This window comes from Sciurus vulgaris, assembly GCF_902686455.1.
Source record: "Sciurus vulgaris genome assembly, chromosome: 4".
Lineage (NCBI taxonomy): Eukaryota > Metazoa > Chordata > Mammalia > Rodentia > Sciuridae > Sciurus > Sciurus vulgaris.
In genome coordinates this window covers 132,590,008-132,600,619 of record NC_136464.1, presented here as the reverse complement: position 1 = coordinate 132,600,619, position 10,612 = coordinate 132,590,008, and the positions used below count along the sequence as shown (strand labels likewise).

Here is a 10,612-nt window from a genome sequence, read left to right as displayed (position 1 = left end):
AAAATGTAGACATACACGCACATGCACAGATATACATGAATACTCATAATAGCATCGTTACTTTTGGTTTCATACTAAAAATAGTTCAAGAGACCACCAATAGTAGAATGAATAAATAAATTGGGATCTAGTCATATGGTGGAATACCACACTAGGATAGAAAAGTGAAGTCTACTGTCACATTAAAAATGGCAATGACGGACAAGCTAATTCATTTGATAAAGACTCCAGGTGAGTGTAAGCCACACCCCTAAAGGTTACACACTAGACAGTAAAACTGTAAAGACAAGCAAAGAAAAATTACCATAAAAGTCTGGATAATAACGGCCTTGGTAGGTGGGGCAGTGTGATAAAGCTAGTGCTCAGGAGTTACTTCTGGAGTTAAGGAAGATGCTGTATCTCTTGTCCTGGATGGTGACTTCATAGCATTCACTTTGTAATAACTTCTTTATAGATGAAGTGGTACAATTTCATCTCTGCATTTTCTGTAATTCCATTATATTTCACATTAATGATTAAAAGAAAGAAGAGTATTATTCCTACCATGTGGAAGAATAGCAGAGTAACAAAATGTTTTTTATGAGTTTGTTTGTTTTTTTTTTGTGGGAGGTTAGAAGGTCATTTCTGGCTAAAATTTTTCAGGTATGTGAGAAGGAAATTTAATGAGAAATGAAAATGAGGCATTTTTCCAATGGACATTCTGAATTATAGAATGTATTTTAAGAAATGTAGTCTTTATATTTTAATTAATACTCTAAAAAGAATATTTCAGACCAATTTAATAATTGTCTTGAAGAAAGACTTGCTCTAGTAAAGAAGAATAGTTGTCAACTTAGCTATCAACTTAAATAAAATTATAGATACTTTGTCTCTATTTTCTACCATTAAGTTTCCTAATTTCCTAATTAGTGTCATTTGGGTTGGTGAAAGTGTATAAGCCTGAGCTTTCTCATGAGTATGGCTGTGTGTGTGTGTGTGTGTGTGTGTGTGTGTGTGTGTGTGTGTGAATAGTACTCTCTCTCTTTCTTACACAATATGAATATGTTTTTGTGTTGACTGTCCTATTGTAAAGCCCCCCCAAAATTTAATAGTGTGCTCAGGTCTCCAAAAGAAAATGCCATAGTGTGAATGATTTCAATAACAGTAATTTATTTTCTCAAGGTTCTGGAGGCTGAAAGTTCAAATCAGGATGTCAGCAGGTTTGCCTTCTCCTGAAACCTCTCTTTGGCTTGTAGATGGGTCACTCTGGCAGTGTGTCCTCTCGTGTTTATTTATTTATTTATTTATTTATTTATTTATTTATTTATTTATTTATTTATTTATTTATTTATTTGTGTCTCTGTACCTCTTCCTTTTCTTACAAAGGTACCAGTCTTATTGGATGAAGACCCTACACTTAAGAATCCCTTTTACCTTAATTATTTCTTTAACCACCCTGTCTATAAATAGTCATGTTGGGGATTAGCACTCCAATGTATGAATGGGAGACACAGTTTAGTCCCCAATAAACCTTTTCCCTTTGGTGATAGTATACTGAGTCATTCTTCAGTGTCTCCAACCTACTACAATACATTTTAAGGTTGATAACTTCACAATGTTGCTCAGAAAATGACAACTCACAAGACCTATCATCTTTTTCCCTCCCCTTTCAATTGAAAATTACAGATTATGTATTTGAGTTGATGGAATATGTAAGAGGAATATGATACTTTTGTAAGTTCCACTGAAGACTGAATCCTTGCAGTCCAGAAGGATGCAGGGAGGTGAGGGCCATCAGGCATTTGCTATAGCTCTTCCTAAAGACTTCAGGCAGCTTTTCTTTCCACCTTTTCCAAATGCCAGTAATAGGTCAACCTGCTCTTCCTTTCTGATAGACAGTATCAGTCCTTGAAAACGGAATCCCATTTTTATACAAGAGGGAAGAGAACACAAAATGAAGAACTGTAGATCCCATCCATGGCCAGCTCCAGAACTCACATCTTCATTTCATGCCTCCAGACTTTTTGTATTTCCTCCAGTCTCCTCTGTACTGAGCCACTTTCTGAAATATAACTCTGATCATGTCATTCCTCTGCTTAGCTATTTGAGCATGCTAATATTTCCCACAGACTCAAGTCTGAATTTGATAGTTTGAGATACAGAACCCTCCATAATCAGACTCCACCTTACTTTTGCAGCCCTATTTCTGGCTACTCCATTTCATACATGCTCTGGTCTAACAGCAGGGAACTCCTTGGCAGCCTCCAGGATCATTCATGTTTTTCATAGAATTCTCTTTTCCTCTATCTGTGCTCAGGACACTACTCATCTATAAGACCCTGTTCAGAAGTTATGAGGTGCCTCCCTACTATCCAAGCAGATCCATCTCACTCCATGTCATCATACTATGCTATTATTATTTCCATTATTGTGCTCATGGTATTATACCATAATTACTGATTTATATCCAAGTCTCAGCCTCTAGGCATAGGCAACTTGAATGATGTCTTGTACACATTTGCAGCCTCAGCTCTTCACATATGATAGCTCACTAAATACGGTTTCATGTATAAATGAAGATATTCTTTTATTCTTTCAATATATATATATACATATATACATATATATATGTAAGCAATAAGTAAACCCCTCTGGGTACACAGTTATGACTAAATCTGATGTCTGGTGTACCTTCAAGGAACTTGTATTTCAAATGGAAAGACATACACCAAACAACTTCCTATACAATAATTGTTTAACTAATAACTCATTAAGCTCTTTAGTGGAGGAAAGAAAGATGTGATGTTATGAAAATGCATCATGGATCACTTGACATAACCTGGGAAAAATGATTAATCAAAAGTTTTCTAAGAAAATGGTATATAAGTTACTTCTAAAGGCAGTGAGGGAGTGACAGAGAGAAAGAGAAAGGAAGTTAACTAAGTCTTTGGATTCAAACTATAGTTAAGTGCAGATGATATGAATTATTATTATACATAGTATTTGTTTTAATAATTCTTAATTATAAATAATCAGTTTTATTTTTCACTTATTGCAATAACATTAAATTTATTTTTCTAATATATTAATTTTTGTTAAAAAGTGATTGATTCAAAGAAAGTTGATAAAATACAGACAGACATGGAAAAAATAAAGATATTATATGCAAATGAATAGTGATCAATTCCAAAGAATACAAAGAAAGAGAGGAAAAAAATTCCAAATAAATAGGGAAAATGTGTGAAGGTCTTAATGAAAAAGTTTGGCACATAGAGAAAATGAGAAATGCTCTGTGTGAACAAAATCCTAAAGGGTAAAGGCACAGTGCTGGAGGATGAGAATCAAAGTGATGAAAGAAGAAGGCTTTAGAGGAACCTAAAAGTGGAAGAGATGGAGGAGCAAACGTCAGGAAATTGAGAAGGAATAAGCAGGTGGGCATAACCAGAATCCTCCCAGCCAAGGAGAAAAAGATTTCAAGAGGTAATGGCCAACTGTGCCCAACAGAGCCAAAGGACAAGGTAAACACCATGAAGCACTGATTGTATTTAACAACATGTGTGTGGTCCATGTCTTGAGACAGAGAAGTGGCCACCCCTAAGTCTCTGATATGCCTTCATCTGTATTTTTGTGGAATGAAAACCTGGATTTTAAGCAGCAGATAGACCTTGATCTGTCTAAGGCCTAGGTTTTTAGAGAAAGGTATTCTTCAAAGTCATTTTTCTGGAAATGGATTGCATGAAAGGATAACAATTTCTTGTTTCACTGATGACTCATGTTTTCCTTTGGTGACAAATTAAAATTTCTTTACTTGGTGTTTGATCCAGAACAAATTCTTCTTGTCTTTCTGGAGTTCAGATTCCTCTTTCCTCCATAGAGGCAACTGTACCTACAGTGTATAATTTTTCTCAAGTGTAAGAATACTATCCAACCAGTACCTACCTGGCTTATAGCAGGGACTTCTAAGTGACTTGGACTCTCATTCAGCTCCAGCAGGACTCCCTTCTCTCACTACTTCATCCACTCCCCTTAATCCACACAGAAATTCTAAATTTAAGTATGAACTTCAACATCGCAAACTTACCCATTGACTTATGAAACCAGTCCCATGTAGGATCAGTACTGGACTGAAAAGTCAATTGTTGGGTTCCAGTGCACAATAAAATACATAAAAAATACTATGTAGACAAGAAGATCACTTTCTCAAAAGGGCAGATCCTTTAAAACAAACCGTAGCTCCATGAGTCTCATGAAATTCTATTTCCTGAGATTAACATTCAAGAGATGCTTGGTATGCCATAAACATTGTTTAGAATATTACAGTTATTTTAACTTATTCTTTTTAGAATAAATCACATTTACAGAAGCACATTTATAAAAGGCTGGTGAAGACAATGCCATGTGTAATAAATAGAATTGTTGTTTTTGTTCTTGTCAGTGAACACTTATTAAACACCCACTAGGTACTGCAGCTAATGGAAATGAATATGAATTAACACATTTCTTCTTCAAAAAGACATTTTTCAGTGACTTTAGTCTTTTTTTTTTTTTCTCCTAGCATTTGGTGTAGGCAAATAAAACCGACGACATCACATTAGAAATCAATCCATTACCAAATGTAATTTTTTGCAACAGCAAACATTTTTAGATTATATGAACACACACATACACATACACACACGCACACACTAAAAGCATACGAAATAGTTCTATTATTCTAAATGTATTCTCTGACTGAGCTTAGTATGCCAGCCTGAAGCAAATTATTATAGCCTAGCTATTAACTCCTAAATATAGGGAGCTATAATGGAAACACTTGGAGACTAAAGAGTGGACAAAACTGCTCTTGCCATAACGGTACAATGAGACACATTTACATAGTTTGCCATGTTGAGGCAGCAGGTATATGGCAGCCACTTCTGCCTCGTAGCACCAACCTGGACTTCTGGTTCAATTTTTTCCCCTTTCATTGTATGATTGGGGGGAAAAAGTTCTTAACAATGTCTCTTTCTCTTTTCTCCTCTCTGGCAATTCTCAGGTCAGATTGCTCCTATAAGGATGTACCTAAGAAAAGGATGGCAGCATTTGTTGAAGCAGAACTTATGAGTAAAAATCACTAAAGTGATCCGAAATGAAAATGCCAGAACTGTGACCCTTGGCAATTTTGCAGAGCCCTTGTTGAGTGACTATATATGAGTGCACATTTTCTAACGCAACTCAGTGGGTTCTGACCATTTTTCAGAGTGTAACACTTCCTTTGAGCTTACGCCAGGGCTGTAATGCACTGCCTTCTAAATTTGTGTTGTAAGGCTGCTGTTTGCTATCTTATAATTAGGTGGGTCAGTAGAATTTGTTGCATATCCATTAGACAAGCCTAAGACTTTAAGTAGGCATTTTGTATCATCCAATATTGTTGAAAAGAAACTTGTAAAACATTAAAATATGCTATTTAGCTTACAGATTTCAAACCAGAAGCACAATAGGCAACCGCAAATTCATCTGAAATCACAAACAGAAGATAAAGAACTGAGTGATCTACAACATACCTCTACTTTAAATTGGGGCATAGTTTTCATATACTAACTTACAGACCTTAAGTGTAGATACACTCAAGTGTACAATCCACAAATCTATTATAATAAAGAACACTTCTATCATCCCAGCAAATTCCTGTGGTATCCGTTACCCCCCATTCTTTCCCCACCCTCTCCCTAACTGAAGCAATCACTGTTGATTTCTTTTGCCATCTATCAGCTTTGCCTGTTATAAAATTACACAACCAAAGTGTAAATAAACATGTTTGTGATTGATTTCTTTCATTCAGCATGATGTTTTTCAAAGTAATCCATGTGTTTACACATATCAGCAGTTCTTTTATTTTACTACTGAGATGTATTTTATTGTCAACATTCCAGTCATTTAGTCCTTCTCTTGTTAATGAACATTTGAATTGTTTCCAGTTTAGGACTATTATAAATGAAACTGTTAAGGACATTCTCAAACAAGTATTTTTGTCAATATATGTCTTAATCTTTGTGGATAAATATCTAGCATAGAAATGCTGAGTCATTGATTGAACAGGTGATGGCAATTTTAAAAGATATTGCCAAGTAGATCTCCAAATCAGGTGCATCAATTTTACACACTTTTTCCCCAGTGTATGAGGGTTCCAACTGCTGTAAATCTGTGCCCATTTCTAGTCTGTCAGCCTTTAAAATTTTAATTACTCTAATAAACATATACTAATATCTCACTGTGGCCTTAATTTCCATAAGTCTAAAGACCAGTGATGTTGAACATGTATTTATGTGTCATTTTTTATCTGTCTTTATAAGTACCTTTTCAATTCATTAGTCTATTTATTAAAATTGTGTTGCTTAGTTTTTGAAAAATGATTTATGAAAGTTCTTTATATAGTCTGATGTAAGTTCCTTGTCAGACACATGTATTACAAATATTTTCTTCCAAACTTAGGTTTGTTATGAATAAGAAAATTTTAATGTGCCAATTATTAATTCTGCATTTCAGATATTATGTTTTTCAGTTCCAAAATTCCCATGATTTAAAGTTTCTATTTCTCTAGTAGGATTTCTCATTTATCTAATCATGATGGTTATCTTTCCTTTAACCTCTTTTTTCTGAAGTTTTTATTGGTAAATCATGATTATACATAATGATGAAATTCATTGCTACATATTTGTACATGCACACAATATAACAATACAGTTTGGTCAATTTCATTCTCAGTTTAATTCTTAAAAATATTTAAATTGCTATTTTAATCTCTTTACTAATTCCAACATCTCTATCATCTCTGAGTTGATCTATACTATTTTCCCCCTATTTATGAATAACATGATTTCTTGCTTCTGTGCATATATATAGTAAGCCTTAATCTTTTATTTTTTCTTTTTCTTTTTTAAACAGGTTTCATTCACTTTATTTATTTATTTATTTATTTATTTAAATGAAAACCCTATGTTGTAGCCACAGCTGGAGCCTGGATCCTCAGTACAGACTCTGGTGAGGGTTTTCACAAGATGGTCAGTGAATTCCTGATAGGGAGACTTGGTGAACACAGTGTCTTTCCACAGAGATCGAGAGTCAAATAGCTGAATGTCTTGGAGATGGCATCAAAGGTGGCTTTGGCGAAATTGCCCAAGGTGGCAGTGCAGCCCCTGGCAGAAGTATAGCAGTCATCGATACCAGCCATCATCAGCGGCTTCTTGGGCACAGGGGCTGAGACAATGCCAGTACCTCTAGGGCAGAGATGAGCCGCACCAGGACAGAACAACATCCAGTCACCTTGCAAGGGACAGTGTGGCGCTTGCCCATCTCATTCCACCAGTAGCTTCTCCGCACAGGAACAATGGAGAACTTGACCAGGATGATGGCCCCTCTGATAGCAGTGGCTGCCTCCTTGGAGCACTTTACTCCCACTTCAACATGACCATTGTAGTCCCCCAGAGCTACAAATGCCTTGAACCTGGTCCGCTGGCCAGCACCAGTCTGCTTCTGATCTTTAAAACCTCATCCTTGAGCCATGCCCCCAGGAAAAAGTCAATGATCTCAGACTCCTTGCTAGGCAAAGAGAAGAGGTAGATCTCCTCCAAGGACTTGATCTTCATGTCCTTGACCAGGCAGCCCAGCCTGGTGACTGGGATCCACGCCTTGTCTTTGGCCTTGCCTTCACCAGCACCGGGGCCCCAGCCTCCGGCCCTCCGGGCCCTCCTGCTGCACCAGCGACATCCGCCATCTGTTTTTTTCCCAGAGAAGAAGCGTAAGCCTTTATTTTATGCCAGATATTGTGGATTTTATATTAAGTATCAGATTTTCAGATTTCTTTTCTTTGTCTCTCTCTTTTTTATTATTTTTTTAAAATTTTTGAGTCCTCCTTTAAAGAGTATTAAGTGCTATTCTGCCAGAAAATTAACTTAGTAGTGGATTATCTTGATTTTAAAGGTAAGTCTATAGTATTTCTTATTCTGAGTCTAGCCATATTTTTAAATATACAAACTTTCAGGGACTTATACGGAATGTCCATCAAGTTTAGCAAGGCTCTAACTGGTCACAACTCCTACCACTTCAGAAATGTGACCCCTGAAACCTATACTTATGGTCCTCCAGCTTCACTGAGTCTTTCCCTGTGCACTCACAGCTTACTATTTAGCCAAAAACTTTAAAACGGTGCCTGGGCAGATTTCCTTCTTGCATTACTCCTTTCTCTATAGTTCCTGGTCTTACAAATTCCAACCTGCTCAATGTCTCCAAAGTCCAATCTCTGTCTTCTGAATTCAGCAGCCTTTTCTTGACTCCATCTCCCTGTTCTGCATCCTGGAAACAGCCTCCAGGCAGAGAGTCATGGCGACCCTGGGCCTCGTTTTATGAGTTTCCTTTCCATCTGACATCACAGTCCGGTATTGCTTCTTGAATGTTGTTCCACATACTGGGCTCAGTGTGAAAGCAATTTATGATGAGCAGACTGTTTCAGTGGCAGATACTATGTCATGGCTGCGGTAGTTACCAAGATCTGTTATTCATGTTATGCTAATGAGAATCTAATAAGACTATCAAAGATTTTATATTTCTTTTTAAAATAAAGATTCCATTTTTAAAAAATTCTGCTTTCTTAATAGTAAATTCCTTGATTTTATCAACACTAATGCATCACAAAGTCACTAAGGCCTTCACCTAAGTAGATTTTCAAATATAATATAAGTAACTTTATATGTAAGAAGCAACTTTGAATGAAAGAAGAGCCAAAAAAGATCATATACGACCAGGGGGAAAAATGAGGTGTGATTTTTAGAAATGAGATCTGATCTGAGCTATATATGACATTTGAATCCACTTCTTTTCCTCCCTTGATAGAGCATTTCATAGATGGGTATTTATATATCCAAATTTGATATGTAACTCTCCCTTTTATAATTTAAACTAGGAATATCATGAGTTTTCTTTCACTAGTTGCAACCTGGTTCACATTCTGCTTCTGTGTGTACCTACTCCTAAACTCTCTACCTTCACACATACACCCATTCACATACAGATGCACACTAGTGGCCCTGCGAGAACAGACCCTCACTGCCTTTGCCAATAAATGGGCACTTAGTGTAGCATAATTGGACTGAATGTCACTTCCTTTATCATTATCACTTTTTAACCTTTCCATCATGGTTTAGTGTCAGCTACTTCTTCTCACATGGTATAGATTTTTAAATAAAAAAAAACACAACACAATTTTACAAATTTAAATTTAAACCATTTGAACAGTAGGATGATCTCCAGACCCAAATATGAATACTATATGTGCATAAGTGCTTTTCATCTCTTTTCCTCCTCTGCCTCTTAGTTTTGTTATGATGGCTGGTGAGGGTGGAGGTGGTATAGGGAGCAGCAGTGGTTCCAGACAGTATACAAAGCCTCCTGGACAGAGGACAAAATATAACTGCATCATGTTAGAGGAGAAAATAGCTAAAATTCAAAAACTCTTTTACTAAGAAATCTTCAAAGGAAGAAAAGAATAGAGTGAAAAATGAGCTGAAGCAAGAGCAGCTGAGGCAGAGCACTTGAAAAAGAGATCAGGGCTAAGGAATCCCTTCATCTAGTTTAAAGTCAAAATGACTCACAGTGAAGTAGACCTTTGAGTATAAAGAAGTGGACTCATTTCACTAAACTTATGTGTGAAAATGAGGAAAGGGAGGCAGAATGACATTGTTCCAACCTGTCACATACTGTTAATCTTAGTAACATAAGGCTGATCACCCCACTTTGAAATGCTAGGTAAACCCCTTATCTCCCTCTCTTGGTCTGCAGTCTTTATTTCAGATGGTAGATCAGATGTACATTTCAGCCCTCCATCTGTGATCTGCCCGTGATGCCTCCTGAACTTCTGTGTTTTCTGAGCAAAGTAAACAAAAAGACTGAATGAGGAAAGAATTAAGAGAGTGAGGCTGACAGAATTCAGGTAAACTCTTTGAATTCAGAGAGCAAGAAAGTGGCTGAGATGGAGTTCACACTCAGGTTTCTCTGTGGCTCCAGGTTGTGTTTCTTCCACCATGCCTTACTTTTTGACCTCGGGTTCTGAATATTTTGGAATGGGAATGCAATCTGTGTGGGTGGCTGATGTTTGTACAAATTGGCTTTCCAGACCAAACATTGGCTTATGTTTGTATAAAGTCTTTCTGAAGCTAAACAATGGCTTACATTTATACAGATCGTACAAATTGCAGTATATGTTGTGAGTCAAGGTCACATCTGTTATTCTTTAGCAGCTTTTCGTCAAAGATAATGGTTATCAAATGAAAATGAGGATTAACTCTGATCAGGTTGAAATAGCACCTAATACAGTATCTGGTTCCAAGTGTCCACAACTGAATAGTGCTTTTATAAAGTTACTAGTGAATGAAACAGATTGCCCCAAAACTAATCCCTCTTACTACCCAGGGAAAATTAAGATCCTGTTATTTATTTTAAAATGCATTGAAAGAAATGTAAAAATACAGAAATCCAGAAAGATATTATTTGTCACTATGAAACTACATTGTCTAAGAAGTTCTGTCAGCCTGGATTTTTACTGAGGGGAACAGCATATTGACGGTAATAGTGACCTATGGTGAATCTGGAGCTATTGTTA

At 36.5% G+C, this 10,612-nt stretch overlaps 1 pseudogene across 1 annotated transcript; it reads right to left on the bottom strand.

The window, feature by feature from the left end:
• Positions 1-6,952: 6,952 nt before the first annotated feature.
• On the bottom strand, positions 6,953-9,151 carry LOC306658984 (small ribosomal subunit protein uS5-like; annotated as a pseudogene). Its single transcript has 2 exons — positions 9,010-9,151; positions 6,953-7,732 (listed from the first exon to the last, which is right to left on the bottom strand). The product of its transcript is annotated as a small ribosomal subunit protein uS5-like (transcript).
• Between the last annotated feature and the right edge of the window lie 1,461 nt (positions 9,152-10,612).